The sequence below is a fragment of the Rhinolophus sinicus genome, chromosome 14 (genome assembly GCF_057876585.1).
Source record: "Rhinolophus sinicus isolate RSI-liver-muscle chromosome 14, RSI-T2T, whole genome shotgun sequence".
NCBI classification, from domain to species: domain Eukaryota; kingdom Metazoa; phylum Chordata; class Mammalia; order Chiroptera; family Rhinolophidae; genus Rhinolophus; species Rhinolophus sinicus.
In genome coordinates, this window is record NC_142514.1 from 123,284,398 (window position 1) to 123,299,256 (window position 14,859).

At 41.4% G+C, this 14,859-nt stretch overlaps 1 pseudogene; it reads left to right on the forward strand.

The window, feature by feature from the left end:
* The first annotated feature begins 1,482 nt into the window (after nt 1-1,482).
* LOC109450326 (testis-expressed protein 30 pseudogene) lies at nt 1,483-1,846 on the forward strand (annotated as a pseudogene).
* The last annotated feature ends 13,013 nt before the right edge of the window (nt 1,847-14,859 follow it).

Consider the following 14,859-nt stretch of genomic DNA (forward strand, 5'->3'; position numbering starts at 1 on the left):
CAAGATAATCATGCACCAGGCATTCAGGCCTATAACCAATCTCAGGTGTCCCTTTAGACCCCCACCAACCTACTCCAGAAACCAGAGCCTCCCTCTCTTGGGCTTTTTGAGCCAGAGAGCAAATAGTGTGTGTGTTTGGGAGAAGTTGGAGATCCGGGAGGTTGTACACAAAATCAGCAGCTTTCAATTCCTGCCTTTCCTCTCCACAGTCGAGCTGACCACCTTGAATGTGGGAGGCTGAAAACCTTGAATGTGGTGGGGTATGTTGCCAGATGCCAACATCTGTTCCAAGGAAAAGACAGTGTCCTTCTCTGTCACCATAAGGCCAAACCCTTATGGTGACAGAGCCCTGCCATTCATCCAGATTCCCCACATCAAGGCAGGGATGAGGGCAGGCCAGAAAGGTTGTTACCGTATTTACCTCAAGGAGAAAAGGATTATGTGAACGAAGTAAAAAAGGTTCTTATCCATAGTTGGTGTTGAGTTCATGCAAAAAATCAGAGACAATCTCTTATCACAGATGGTCCCTGCAAAAAAAAAAGCGAAAAACCCCATCGCCCATGACTGGTCTGACCCATCTGAAGCTCTCCAGGGAATCACGGGTCATGGGGTCAGGGGAGCAGATGGTGACCCAGAGTTGAGCTGCAGGGAAGAAATTTCTTGTTTTCTTGTCCTAAGGGCTTCCTCTTTCCCACTGAGACCTAAGCCCGAGGAAATTAGGTCAAATAGCAGCAAGAGAGATGCTTTCCAGGAGAGCAAAGAGCATTTCAGACAAAAACGAGGACTTTCTCGGTGGTAGTTAGCTCTCTGAAGGGAGTGAGGGTGGTTAGATGCTCCCAGCCAATTTCCCTTCCCCAGGAGATACGAGGTGTGATCAAACAATACGAGTATGGTGAATGTTTAGATTAAAAATAATTTATTACAGTAAAAGACACATTGCCATTAATCTCCCCCAAAATACACCCCGTCTCTTCGAACACACTTATCCCATCATGCCTGCCACTTTTGGAAGCAGTTCTGGAAGTCCTCTTTCATGAGTGTCTTTAGTTGCGCTGTGGTGGCTGCCTCGATATCCTGAATCGATTCAAAACATTTACCTTTCATGGTCATTTTGACTTTGGAGAAGAGTCAGAAGTTGCACAGTGCCAGATCCAGTGAATAAGGTGGATGAGGACACACTGACCATGAAAGGTAAACTTTTTGAATCGAGTCAGGACATCGAGGACAACAGTGCAACTAAAGACACTCACGAAAAGGACTTCCAGAACTGCTTCAGAAAGTGGCAAGGACGATGAGATAAATGTGTTTAAAGCAAGGGGGAGTATTTTGAGGGGGATAATGGCAATGTGTCTTTTACTGTAATACATTCTCTTTTTTTTTTTTTTTTTTATAATTTAAACATTCACTGTACTTTTTGATCACATCTTGTTTTCTTTGTTTCTCAGATGTAATGTACTTTAAGTTTGTCATTCAGCCGTGAAAATGAGTCATGCAGAGGCTAAATTAAAAATGCTTCTTGGAAATAAGTTACTAGACCCTGTCTGGTACCTAATAAGAGCTTAACACAGGGAATAATTCTTACACATGGAGCATCAGGAGATATGCATCTTCCTCTTTTGATGTCACTGGCATCTGATCTTGCATCTCATGTATTTTGTTTTGTTTTATTTTGTTTTGTTCTGTTTTTTGCTTGAGGTTTACCTGTAAAGGCCTCAATATTGTACATAGAATTAAGGCATGTTAATCAGTTTTGAGTGACCTAAAGGCCTCAGGAGAATATAAACTTGCAGGTGTTTTCCTTGGAGAACTAGTTGGAGAAAGTGGCACAGAAAATGCAAACGCCTAATAAAATCTACTGGATTGAGAAGGCAAATCATTCCATGGCAGTGAAAGGACAGTCAGCGAATGATGTTTTCAAAGAAATAAACACACAGATTTTGTTTGGGATCCAGGAAATCACTGAAATGGACAAGAAATAATTGTCTATAGTTAAAAGCCGTGTTATTTTTTATATTTATCAAATAATTAATTTGATAAAGAATAGCATGACTCTCGGCATTATGCGATATGTTTCCTACTAATTTAATGTTGTTTAATGTTCTCCCATTTTTAATACACTTTTTGTTTGTTTTACTTTTTTTTATTAGTTTCAAGTGTTTAATACATGTTTTAATTGTGAAATGGGTGTCTTTTACAAAGTGTTTTTTGAAAGCATAGTTCTATAAAGATGATGCACAAATACTGAAGATTGTCTAAATATAATTTATTTTCATTGAATAGTTAAGTTTTGAAAAAAATTAAACATTTGCATTTTGTTACAGTGAAATAAAATGAGGACTTTCTCGGGTTCAGGTCATTTGGTTTGGAGGAGCTTTCATGTCCATTTAGGAAGCCACATGGTATATTTGAGGGAACACTAGACCGGAGTCAAGAAAACTGGGTTCAGGGATTACTGCCTACTAGCTGTTCGATCTCAGATTAGACAAATCACTTAATCTCCTAAGGACTCAGTCTCCTCATCTTTTAAATGAAGAGAACATGTCTTGCTCTGCCTGTTTCACACGATGGTCAAGATGATGACCAAACAAGAGAGAAACATGTGTGCAAAGGTTCTTTGTGGACATGCACTATATAAACAAAACAGATTCCTAAGCACTTTGAATCATTCCAAGGAAATGTGTTGTGAAAATAAAGATGGTAGTAAATCTGGTAGCAGGAAACGAAAGCCTCTCTCTAAGAAGACGGCAGTTAGATCACCCAGAGCACCATCTGGCCTTGCTGTTCTCCTCACACTGGTCACCATTCCTGGATCACAGTGCTGACTGGCTTGCAACCCTGGGGAGAACGTGAATCAGTCTTTTCACAGAACTAATTTATTGGGCTAGATCAGGCCGACAGCTCTCCATTCTGTGGACAAAATTGGTCAAGCTGGATTTGGGGCAGAATTGAACTGACAGGTACGAGCTTGGCTTGGAAGGTTCATCTGACACAGCCCCGGGGGTGTAGAAAAGCCAGCAACCTGGTAGATTTAAAGGTGGCCATTCTAAGTGCACAGTGTAGAAGAGATGACTAACCACTACTGACCCTAATAAGCAGCTCAGTGCCAAGCCACAGCCATCACACACAAAATGTTGGTGCAAATGACAAGATCACCACTTCTCCCAGGCTATGCAGAACTCAGGGCTAGATGCAGGTCCGGGAGTGCTTTGGAAGAACGTCTTTGTGAAATTCAAAACCACACACCTGCACTTGCTCTGCCTTTTTCGGTCCTCCAATAGCTGTTCTAGAATTTTCCTCTGGCCATCATTTTCACTGAGCAACCTTGCCTTTACTTGATTGAGAAAGTAAAGACCATCGAGGGTCTCCATACATTTCTGGTTCCCATCCTTAACAAATTGGTCTGTATATGCACACCATTCTCAAAAGAAGGGTCTCTTCTGCCCATTAAGAGAAATCATTCTATTTGTGGTTGTGATGCTACCTCCTTTTCCCTTCTTCTCCCTTAGTCATCCCTCTATTCCTTCCTTTCTATCCACATCTTCTGACCAGAATTTAAATATGTTCAAGCCTCTCTCATTAAAACAAACAAACAAACAAACAAACAAACAAACCTTCTGCACAGTCTTAGCCACGTCTCTTTTGCCCTCCTTTCCTTCAGCCAATACAATAAAATTCGTATTATACATTTTCACAAACAAGAATAGACTAGGACAAGGTCCGTCCACATATTGTATTTACCCAGATTCAAGATACTGCCTTGTTTCCAGCCAGATTTCTTGAACAAGGGATGGATACGGACATCCCACTCCATCTATAACCCCGAGGTCTGTGTTTCCCCCTCACCACCCAGTGAACCTGCTCTTAGGTATTTCCATCGACCTGACGGCTAAATCTCATAGGTACTTTTCATTTTGTATCTCCCTATTGACCATTTCACCCTTTGATTTTCTCTCCTTCCTGGCTTATCTGTTCCATTTTTTCCTGTTTTCACTGCTGCTGCTCAAGTTTCCCCTGCAGCTCCTTCTAGCTCTGCTTATAGCTTAAATGTTCCATTGGATTTTATCTTTAATGTCTTCTTTCTCCCTCTTCCCTTAAGACTTCCCTGACACACACTCCAAAATTGAGTAAAACATCTCTTTCCCATGTTTCTGGAGCCCCTATCCCACTGAATTGTACTTGTCTAGCTACTTACTGGCTTTCCCTAATAAACTATAAATTCCTTAATATGGAAAACACAGTTTTTATTAGTGTATTACCAGAACCCAGCTTAATGTCTAGCTCAAAGTAGGGCCCAATAAATGTGCGTTGAATGAATGTACTTCAGTCCTTTAATACCAATGTCAAGAGAACAGGCCCATTCAAAATCCAGCAGAATCACTTCACCAGCTTGTTTATGGATGCCTCCAGCTTGGCTATGAGGAGGCACAAACAGAAACAACTCTTTATTGTCCCTGCTAATTGGGGCATGAATAGGGAAAATTCCAGTGAGTTCCAGAGCCTCGTTTAAGCCCAAATTTCAAAGTCTCCCAAAATAGCAAAAGCCATTTATGCCAGAGGAATGGCTCTATATTTTGGTCACTTCCCCTGTCCCTGTTCACCAAGTCACAGAAGCCAAGAAGCCACAATAAGATCTGCAGGCGGGGCGGAAGGAGATGCACTAAGAACAGAGATGTCCCATAAATCCTGAGTAACTGAATGGGATCATTATTTCTCTTAAGAATTCTGAGGCTGGGAGAACTCCCTTTGAGCCCAGTTGACCTGGTCTCAGGTCAGCTGGTCTCTCTGTAGAGTCAGAGGTGTGGATTGCTGCTCTACTGACCAGATAAATTGTCAGTTTCTCTGCTGACCTACCCTGGGAGATCCAGACCAGTCTGTCTCCAGCAGATGACAGGCATCCTCAATTGGTCCTGGAGACATAAAACTGGAAGCCAAATGGGAAGTTACTAAGCCAAAGTACATAAGGAGAATAACTGCCATTTCCCGAGTACCTACTGTGTACCAGGCACCGAACTGGTCTCTCTGCATACATTCCGTCCTCCAACTGGCCAGCAAAATAGCTGTTACTAATAATAGTGGCATTGGCAATAACCCAAACCATCTTCTTCCCTTGATATAAGTGGTTTCACATATTTTGTGAGCACTCTTATTGGGTTCATCTTGTTTAGTTTTTATACAACTCCATGAGCTAGGCACAGGGCATTGTTCCCATTTCATAAAGAGAGAACTGAGCCGTAGACAGCATTTTGTCCAGGACCACACAGATTATGGAGTCAGATCTGACACCCCTGCATTGTCTGCCTCCCAAGTTTGGGCTCCCTTTGCTCTACAGCTGCCCAGAAGGGTGTCTGTCCCCATTGCCACCTGGCTCTGTGGGTCCAGGTGTTGTCCCACATGGAGGGAAAGAACCATGAACTGATCTCATTTCACCCACTGACACTCTCTGAAAAACACAAATTCTCTGAAATTCAGTTTCTTCCTCTGTTAACTGGGGCTGGTGATACCTGTCCCGGCTACTTTGTGGGGTTTTGTTAGAAGCCAAAGGCACTTTGAAAAGTATGACATGGAGGCAAGTGCCCAGGAGTATGCTTAGGGACACAGTGTTCAGAGAAAAGCTGAATTTCTTTGCTCGGAAATATTTTAAGGCGACCTTTAAACAAGGAGCCAGCTGGGTTCTTAGTTCACAGTCATGTAGAATGTTTTAATTCAGAGGTTTTGAAAGCACAGATAAATCCAGAGAGAAATATTTACAGGCACAGTTCCCAGAAATAGCCAGAGAGGAGAAACTGGAGCTCCCAGGGGGAGTGGGGTCAGGGTCAGGAAGCTGGCCTGGAACTCCTTTGCCCCAGCTTCTCATCCCCAGACTCAGGAAATCCTGGCCACTCCGGGGGCCCTTTCCCACACCCCCTGTGGGGGGTGGCACTCTTCTCTGGCCTCCTGTTCTTGAACTGGGTGTGGTGGGGGGGAATGGAGGAGGGTCTGCGTGCAGGAGTGCCCTGCCTATGGAGAGAACAGGAGGAAGTTGGGAGAGGAAAGTGAGGGGACTCATTTGCTGCTCTTCTGCTGTATCAGGCTGGGCGCTCCTTATTTTATGTCACATGTTCTATACACAAGGGCCCTGCGAAGGAGATATACCTATTTTTACTTCAGAAATGAGGAGACTGAGGGCCGGGTGTAATTTGAGAACTATTACACAGCCCTGCAGTGAGCGAGCTGGATTTAGAACAAGTCTAGTTGGCTCCACAGTCACAGAACCCACTTTCTCCTGAGGATCTCTCTGCATGTTGGTCTGAAGGAGACGCAAACCCAACACTGCGCGTGGTACATAACGCCCCTCTCCTGGTAATACTCTAAACATGAAGGCATACTCTCTGTGCTCCAAGCTCTGTACTTCCCTCTTCAGTCTTGTCTTCTGTGTTACCTTTTCTGAACATTTGGCCTGGTCACACAATCCCCAAAGACATCAAGCATGTCTCCTTGCCTTTGTTCATAAGGTTCCCTCTGCCTAGAATTCCCATCCGGCCTCCCTCCCAATCTTTACCTTTCCACTTCATCTCCACACCCCAGTGGCCTGGCAACTATCTACTGTTAAAAGATAAACTGAGGCATATTAAAATTTTAAGAGATTATTTGAGTGTGTACTGATTTGAATCGGGCATTGCCAAACCAGAAGTGGTTAGGCATGCTCTACCAACAGGAGCTGGGAAGAGACGTTTATAGAGCAAAGGTAGAAGCAAAATAAGGAAATAATTGATTGGCTATAGCTTAAAGCCTACTTTGCTGTTTGTGATTGGTTGTCCTTAGGTTTTGATTTTTAACCTTGAGGCATTTACAGGCTTAGATTTTGGTTTGCTTACTTAGGCTGCCACGGCATTAGAGTCACCTCAGTCTAATGGCCTCCTGGTTTAATTCATTTAATATGACTCATTTTTTAAGATAGCTCAAGGATTGCTACCTCTATGATGCTTTTTCTCATCCCTACCATCCACCCAAAGATAGAATTGATTCTTTCCTCCTTTAAGCTCCCACTGAGACCTATAAAGATTTCCATCATAGTATGTATATATAATATTTTATTGTGCTTGTTTTTAGAGGTCTATCTCTCTTATCAGATTATAAACTCTTCAGGACAGGGACCATGTATTATTCATTTTGGAATTTTTACAGTACCTGGGAGAATTAGTAAGTGCCAATTTAATTTTAAAATATATATCAGTGCACAAATTTTATACTAATATATTTTCACTGTAAACATTCTAAGCAATAAAGAAAATGAGAATGTCCTCTTTAACCCCAACTTAATCTCACCACCCTTCCCAGAGTAATCAATTTGGTATGACTCCTTCCAGGCCTTTCTCTATGCCCTCACATAACTGTGAACATGGAGAAACATAAAATTTTGAGGAAATAAATAAAAATAGAATTATACTATCAATTGTTTACAACTTGTGCTTTTCACCTACAAGTATCTTCCAGACATCTTGACAAGTCAGTATGTATAAATCTACCCAATACATTTTAATTGCCAGTATTCCATAGTACGAAGGTACCATAGTTGATTCAGCAAGTTCTCTATTAACAGACATTTTTGTGGTTTCCAATATTTTGCTATTACAAGTAATACTGCAACAAACATCCCAGAATATGCCTCTCAGAAGACATGGCTAAGTATTTCTCTATGTCAATGTCTCTCATTAAAACTGTATATTGGGCTTACCAGGTGAGCTTTTAAAAAATGAACATAGATGCAAAAATCCTCAACAAAATATTAGCAAATTGAATCCAACAAAGTATAAAAAAAATAATATACCACAGCCAAGTGGTATGCAAAGCTGGTTCAACATTCCAAAGTCAACTAATATAATCCATCACATCAACAAGCTGAAAAAGAAAAATCATATAATTATAATAATAGATGCAGAAAAAACATTTGACAAAATCCAGCACCCATTCATGATAAAAAGTCTCAGAAAACTAGGTATAGAAGAGACCCTCCTCAACTTGATAAAGAATATCTACCAAAAACCTGCAGCTAATATCATATGTAAAAATGAGAAACTAAATGCTCTTCCCCTATATTCAGAAACAAAAAAAGAATGTCCCCTCTCACCAATCCTTTCAATATTGTATTGTAAGAGCTAGCTAATATAATAAAGCAGGAAAAAAATAAAAGGTATATAGACTGATAAAGAAGAAATAAAACTATCTTTGTTCGCAGATGATATGATTGTCTGTGTAGAAAATTCCAAAGAATCAACAACAAAAAAATCCCTCCTGAAACTAAAAAGTGATTATGGCAAGCTCACAGAATACTAAGCCAATTGCTTCCCTGTATACCAGCAATGAATGACTGGAATTTAACATTAAAAATACAAGACCATTTACATTAGCACCAAAACATTTAAAATAGTTATTAATCTAATAAAATTTATATCAAGTTATATGAGGAAAACCACCATACACTGATAGTAGAAATCAAAAAACTAAATAAATGGAAAGATATTACATGTTAATGGATAGGAAGACACAATAATGTCAGGACTTCCAAATTGGATGTATAGATTTAATGCAGTCTCAATCAAAATGTTAGCCAGGTATATGTGGGTAGCAACAAACTGACTGTGAAGTTTACACAGAAAGGGAAAGCCTGAGAATAACCAACACAGTACTGAAGGACAAAGTTGGAGGACTGACACTACCCTGCTTTAAGACTTACTATAAAGCCACAGTGATCAAGACAGTGTGGCATTCATGACAGAACAGATGAATAGATCAATGGAACAGAATAGATGGGCTAGAAATAAAGTAACATAAATGTAGTCAACTAAGCTTTGACAAAAAAGCAAAGGCAGTTCAATGAAGAAAGGATAGTCTTTTGAACAAATGATGCCAGAACAACTAGATATCTGCAGGCAAAAAAAAAAAAAAAAAAAAATGAATCTAGACATAGAATTTACATCTTTCACTAAAACTAACTCAGAATGGATCATAGACCTAAATGTAAAATGCAAAACTATAATATTTCTAGAAGATAACATAGAAGAAAATCTAGGTGTTCTTGGGTTTGGCAATGACTTTTAGATACAAAACCAAAAGCACAATCCATGAAGAAAAAAATGATAAGTTGGACTTCATTAAAATGAAAAACTTCTGCTCTCCTAAAGACGCTGATAAGAGAATTAAAACTACAAGCACAGACTGGGAGAAAATCTCTGCAAAACACATATCTGATAAAAGACTATTATCCAAAAATACACAAAGAACTCTTAAAACTCAACAATACAAAAACAATCTAATTTTTAAATGGCCAAAAAATATAAACAGACATCTCACCAAAAAGACATATGGATGGCAAATGAACATATGGAAAAAAAATTGCCCACTACCGTATGTCATTAGGGAATTGCAAATTAAAACAAGATACCACTACAGACCTATTAGAATGGCTAAAATCCAAACACTGACAACAGCAGACGCTTGTAAGTATGTGGCACAACAGGAACTCTCATTCATTGCTGGTGAGAATGCAAAATGGTACAGCCACTTTGGAAGACAGTTTGGCAGTTTTGTACAAAGCAAAACATAAGCTTATCATAGGATCCAGCAATCCTTGTGCCTCTAGATATTTACCCAAATGAGATGAAAACTTGTATCCACACTAAACCTGCACATAAATATTTATAGCAGCTTTAAACTTGGAAGCAACCAAGATGTCCTTCAATAGGTGAATGGCTAAACAAAGAGGGATACATCCATGCAGTAGAATATAAATAACTCAGCTACAAAAAGAAGGGAGCTATCAAGCCATGGGAAGACACGGAGGAACCCTAAGTGCTTATTGACAGAAACCAGTCTGAAAAGGCTACATACCGCATTATTCCAATTTTATCATCATCGTCGTCATCGTCATCGTCATCGTCATCATATTTGCAGTCCCACACCAAGTTCAGAAAGCACTTTCACACCAGTGATCTGATCCTCACAAGGGTCCCACAAAGCAGGCAGGGCAGAGGTCTTGATACCAGTTTACAGATGGGGAAGCTGAGATTGGGAGATTGCACTGCCTGGGGTCACATGGGGGTAACTAAGTCACATCTTTCCAGCCTAGATCTTATATTATACCTCACTGCTTCCAGTCCACTTCTTGGGCCGTGGTTAGATGTTAGACCATGGTGGTGGGGGGTACTGGGGTATGTGATCATGAGGCTTGATGTGTTATTTTGGAAAGGGGTGCAGAAGAGAGGATCTAACAAGTGGGTTCAGTGGCTCCTGCCCCCTCTGGGCCTTGGATCAGCACGGCCCTCTCTCAATCCCTCCTTCCATCTTTCCCTGTTGCAGGCATTGATACTCACAGCATGCAGAGACAGGGCAGGATGCTTATTATTTATTCAGTGAGAGGACATCAGCAGATTCCTTCTTCGTTTGCCTGGAGGAGGCAGGTCACGATGTGCTAACTTGTGCCCTATCAGTCCTGGAGGCTGGACTCGCTAGCCACAGAGTTGCCCATTCCCAGAAAGCAGAAAGAGGATTTTATTTAGGTAAGAGAGTACCTCTGAAATATCCATAAATGAATGCAATGGTGATTTGCTAAGAAAATGTACAGAGGGGTGGGGAATCTAAAAGAGGTTGAGAGAATTTCCCTCACTAGCCTCTGGTCACCATGACAACACTGGCATCTTGAAAGAAGCATAACTGATCATTTTAAGTCAGAGGGTTTATACACACACACACACACACACACACACACACACACACACACATATTAAGACATACTGGATTCCAGTCTCTTCCATAATTCTGGAATATATGAATGGAAATGTGAGTCTGCACCCCAGCTCAACACCCCATCATAGTCTTGGGGACAAATGTGTATCTGAGCTTGGAAGCCATTTTTGCAAACAGTTGAACATACTGGTGGGAACTGAAAGAGCCATACTTTGAGAGCCAGGCAGGGAGTGATTGTGGAGGGGTGGAACTGGCCTTTCCAGAAGAACCAATTAGGCTCATCCACCAGTGGACAATGGAGGGGGCACGGGGTGATCTTCACAGCAGTGGAAGAGGATGCAGCAGCTGTGTGGGATCTGTGGTTGGCTGAATAATGCCTCCCTCCCCCAAAAAACACGTTCATGTTCTAATCTATGGAATTTATGAATATAAATTCAAATAAATTTACCTTGGCAAAAGACACTATTAAGATTAATTTAAAGATCTTGAGATAGGGGAAATTATCCTAGATTATCCTGGTGGCCCAATGTAATCACAAGGGTCATAAGAGGAAGGCAGGAAGACCAGAGTCAGACAAGGTTACATGACAATGGAAGCAGAGGAAAATAAATATGACAACAAAAGCAGGGCCCATGAGCCAATGAATTCAAGCAACCTCTAGAAGGTGGAAAAGGCACCTTGATTTTAGACTTCTGACCTCCAAAACTGTAAGAGAGTAAATGGGTGATGCTTTAAGCCACTAAGTTTATGATAATTTGTTACAGTGGTATCTGAAAGGACTGATTTTCAGTAATGGCACCAGCCATTATCACAGAAGCAAGGGGACCGGAAAACAAGAGCCCACCAGTGAATGATCAGACTCTCTAAACCTCTGTGAGCCTGGCATCCTTGGAATGAATAAGGCTGGGTTGCTCCAGGGAAAGAAGGATGTCTGAGGGGCAAGAAAAGTCCTGGCTTTCAGGGGGAATCGCACAGAGTTCAGGAGCACTGCAACACAGAGACCTCTCTTTTCTACAGAATGGCAGCCAGAGTGGGTTGCGGGGAGGTGGAGGAATGGGGAAAAGGAATATGAACTTCAGGCTTTTTACATCATTAGCCATAGTCAGGAGTCTCAAGTAGCTTTCCACGCCATCCACTAACAGTTAGGGAAGGAAAAGATGACAGTGAGGGAGGTAACTGTGATCAGTACTCATCAACAAATTCAACTTGAACATTTGGAAATAGTCAGAAATCTTCACATTTCAGAGCTCAAAACAATAAATAATGAAGATAGTTCACAGTTCAAAGATCACCTAATGTTAAATAAAAGATTATGTATTACTTCATCTGTTTGGTAGACGTGGCTTTAGTGACGTATATAAGTCTTTTGATCTTTATGAACAAAGACACACTGCTGTGAAGATCCATCAGCTTAACACAAGCTGGAGGGATGAGAAAAAGGAGAACTATGGCAAACATACCTGCAGAGTATCCAATACACAAAGAACTGGATCACCCTAGAATAGTTCATCTCTATGATTATTTCTCCTTGGATACAAATATATTTCGTATAGTATTAGAATACTGTGAAGGAAATGACTTGGATTTCTATCTGAAGCAACATATGAATAGCAAGATACCCATCTCACCTTTACAGCTCTGATTTCAGGAACTGAGGACAAGAGACCAAATACAACAACAAATGTTCCCAGGAAATTCCACGGACGTTAGGAGCTGTGAACCAGGAAGAGTGGAAGAAAATCAAAGATATGTGAGAAATATATTTTGGTCATCTGAATTGGCACTATTGCATACATCTTCTAGGAGCCAGTTCAGCTAGATGAGAGCAGCAGAAAGCTGGCACAATACTACGGAAAGCTGGCACAATACTACGGAAAAGAGCATAGATGCTGGCATTAAACCTAGTTCAAATTCTAGCTCAAGTAATTCCTGGCTGTGTGTCCTACGGCCAGTGAACTAAGCACTCTGGCCTTGCCTCATTTCCTTATCTGTAAACGAATAATTGTTTTGTATTTAACACACAGGGCTGAGAAGTTTAAATTATTTAGGCAATTAATGCCTGGTATAAAGTATACCCCAGCTGATTATGATCTAGCTGTCTTCCTCCTGCTAAAGCGCTTTCTTCTTCAAGAAGCAGAACAGAACTGGGAAATGTAAAGCTTGTTCTTCAAATCAATTTGCTAGACTTCAGGGCTGTCCAATAGAACCTTCTGTGAGATAGAAGTGTTCTAGATCTGCGTGCTCTAATGTGGTAGCCACTAGCACATGTGGCTACTGAGCACTTGGAAGGTGGCTAGTGTGGCTTCAGGCACTGAATTTTTCATTTTAATCGATTAAATTTAAATAGTCATAGTTGGTTAGTGGCTATTGTAATTGGACAGCCAATCAGAATCATCACTACATTTACTTATGGATGCAGTTCTCAAAGAGCTTTCATCTCTTTAGTTCTTTACTGTCTCGTTGGATCGTCATAACAGTCCTGTGAGAGACGGATACCATGCACCATTAATCTCATTTTACAGATAAGGAAACTGAACCTTGGAGACGTGCCCCAGCTAATGACCAAACTGGGCCCAGAGTCCTGGGCTCTGGGTGACGTTCTTGCCTTTAAGACATCAGAGTATGACTGCTAGGCCCAAATAATCTCTCATCTTATTGCCATGACTGTATAAAGGGTTGGACAGAAGCCAGGAGCTGGCATTGGAGTAACAGAATTTTCACGTTGGGATCCGAGAGAAGGGCGGCCATTCCCATGTCGGGCCGCTAGAGGGGGCTGTTGTCAGAGAAGCGAGCTCTGACGCCAGGTCATTTCCTTTAGTTCCATGCTTTTTGAAGGTGGAGCAGATGGCCAACTTCTTGGTGATATTTTCATGTCATATACAGGCACTGGCTCCAACATACCTTTACCTGAGGTCAGAATGTACTGATTAGATTCATTTTTTAACCTAGTTATTTAAAAGCAAATTTCCAAAGATTCATTAAGCCTTGCCAGTCATTTTCTGAAAGTCAGCTTGAACAGGAGGAAGAAACAATAGGCGAGTGGAAGAGGAGCAGGGAGGGGGTGGGATAGGATTTATAGAAAAAACGTCACTGAAAAGGGAGGCGCAGAGGAATCCGAAGACAGGGCTCAATTACTAGCCCAACTCTTTTTCTACTGTGACACGTAAAGACTTTAAAAGGGTTCCCATTATCCTACTTGTGGCTGGGTGGGGAGGCACGGAGGGTTGCATATCCTCCTGGGACAAGGCTCCAGGCTCTGAGTTTTAATATTTCCATCTTATTTTAGAGCAAAAGCTCTCCTTCTCAGTCTTAAGTGACATTTCTTTCCAACCTGTGAACAAGTTGGATGGGGGACAATACTGCCTCTATTCCATTAGCAACTGAGCCTCAGAGAATCCAATGACCTGCCCAAGATCACTTAGCTAGATCACTCTGAAATGGCAGAACCAGTGTAGAGCCAGGTCTGTGTGACTCAGCCTGACCAGTATGGTTGCACAGATTACACAATATCCAATTGCAGAAGGTAACATGCACCTAGGCCTCACCCTAATGTGTATATTTCTAATCACAGTTTTCCATCAAATGGTGACGGAACGTTTTGAGAGACGGTTGCATTTCTTGTGACTTACAAAAGATACTATTTGAGCCTTCAGCAGCCCTGGCATGGCTGCAGTCATGCCTCTATCTATAAGAAAGTAGAGACATGATGGGCTGTTCCAGAAGCCCAGAAGATCAGTCTTGAGGGCTGTTCCTGCTCCGTTGGACTCCTTATGCACCTTTGCTCAGGCTAATTCCAAAACCTACTGAGAGCCTGCTAAATCCCAGCCTAGCCTTGGGGTAGGGATAGAAGCTGGAGGTCAGAGGACGATGCTCTTTAGTGAAGAAGAATTTGCAAAAACAGAAAAGGAAAGGAAAAAAGCAAAAAAGAAAGAAAGGAAGGAAGGAAGGAAGGGAGGAAGGAAGGAAGGAAGGAAGGAAGGAAGGAAGGAAGGAAGGAAGGACAGAAAATTAAAAGAAAAAAAATATTCATTTCTTATTGACCAGGAAAGGAACAGAAGCACGAATGGAGTGAGAAAAGCATGGATTCTGGAGCCAGCCAGACCAGAGGCCAAATCTTGGCTTCATCACTTACTATCT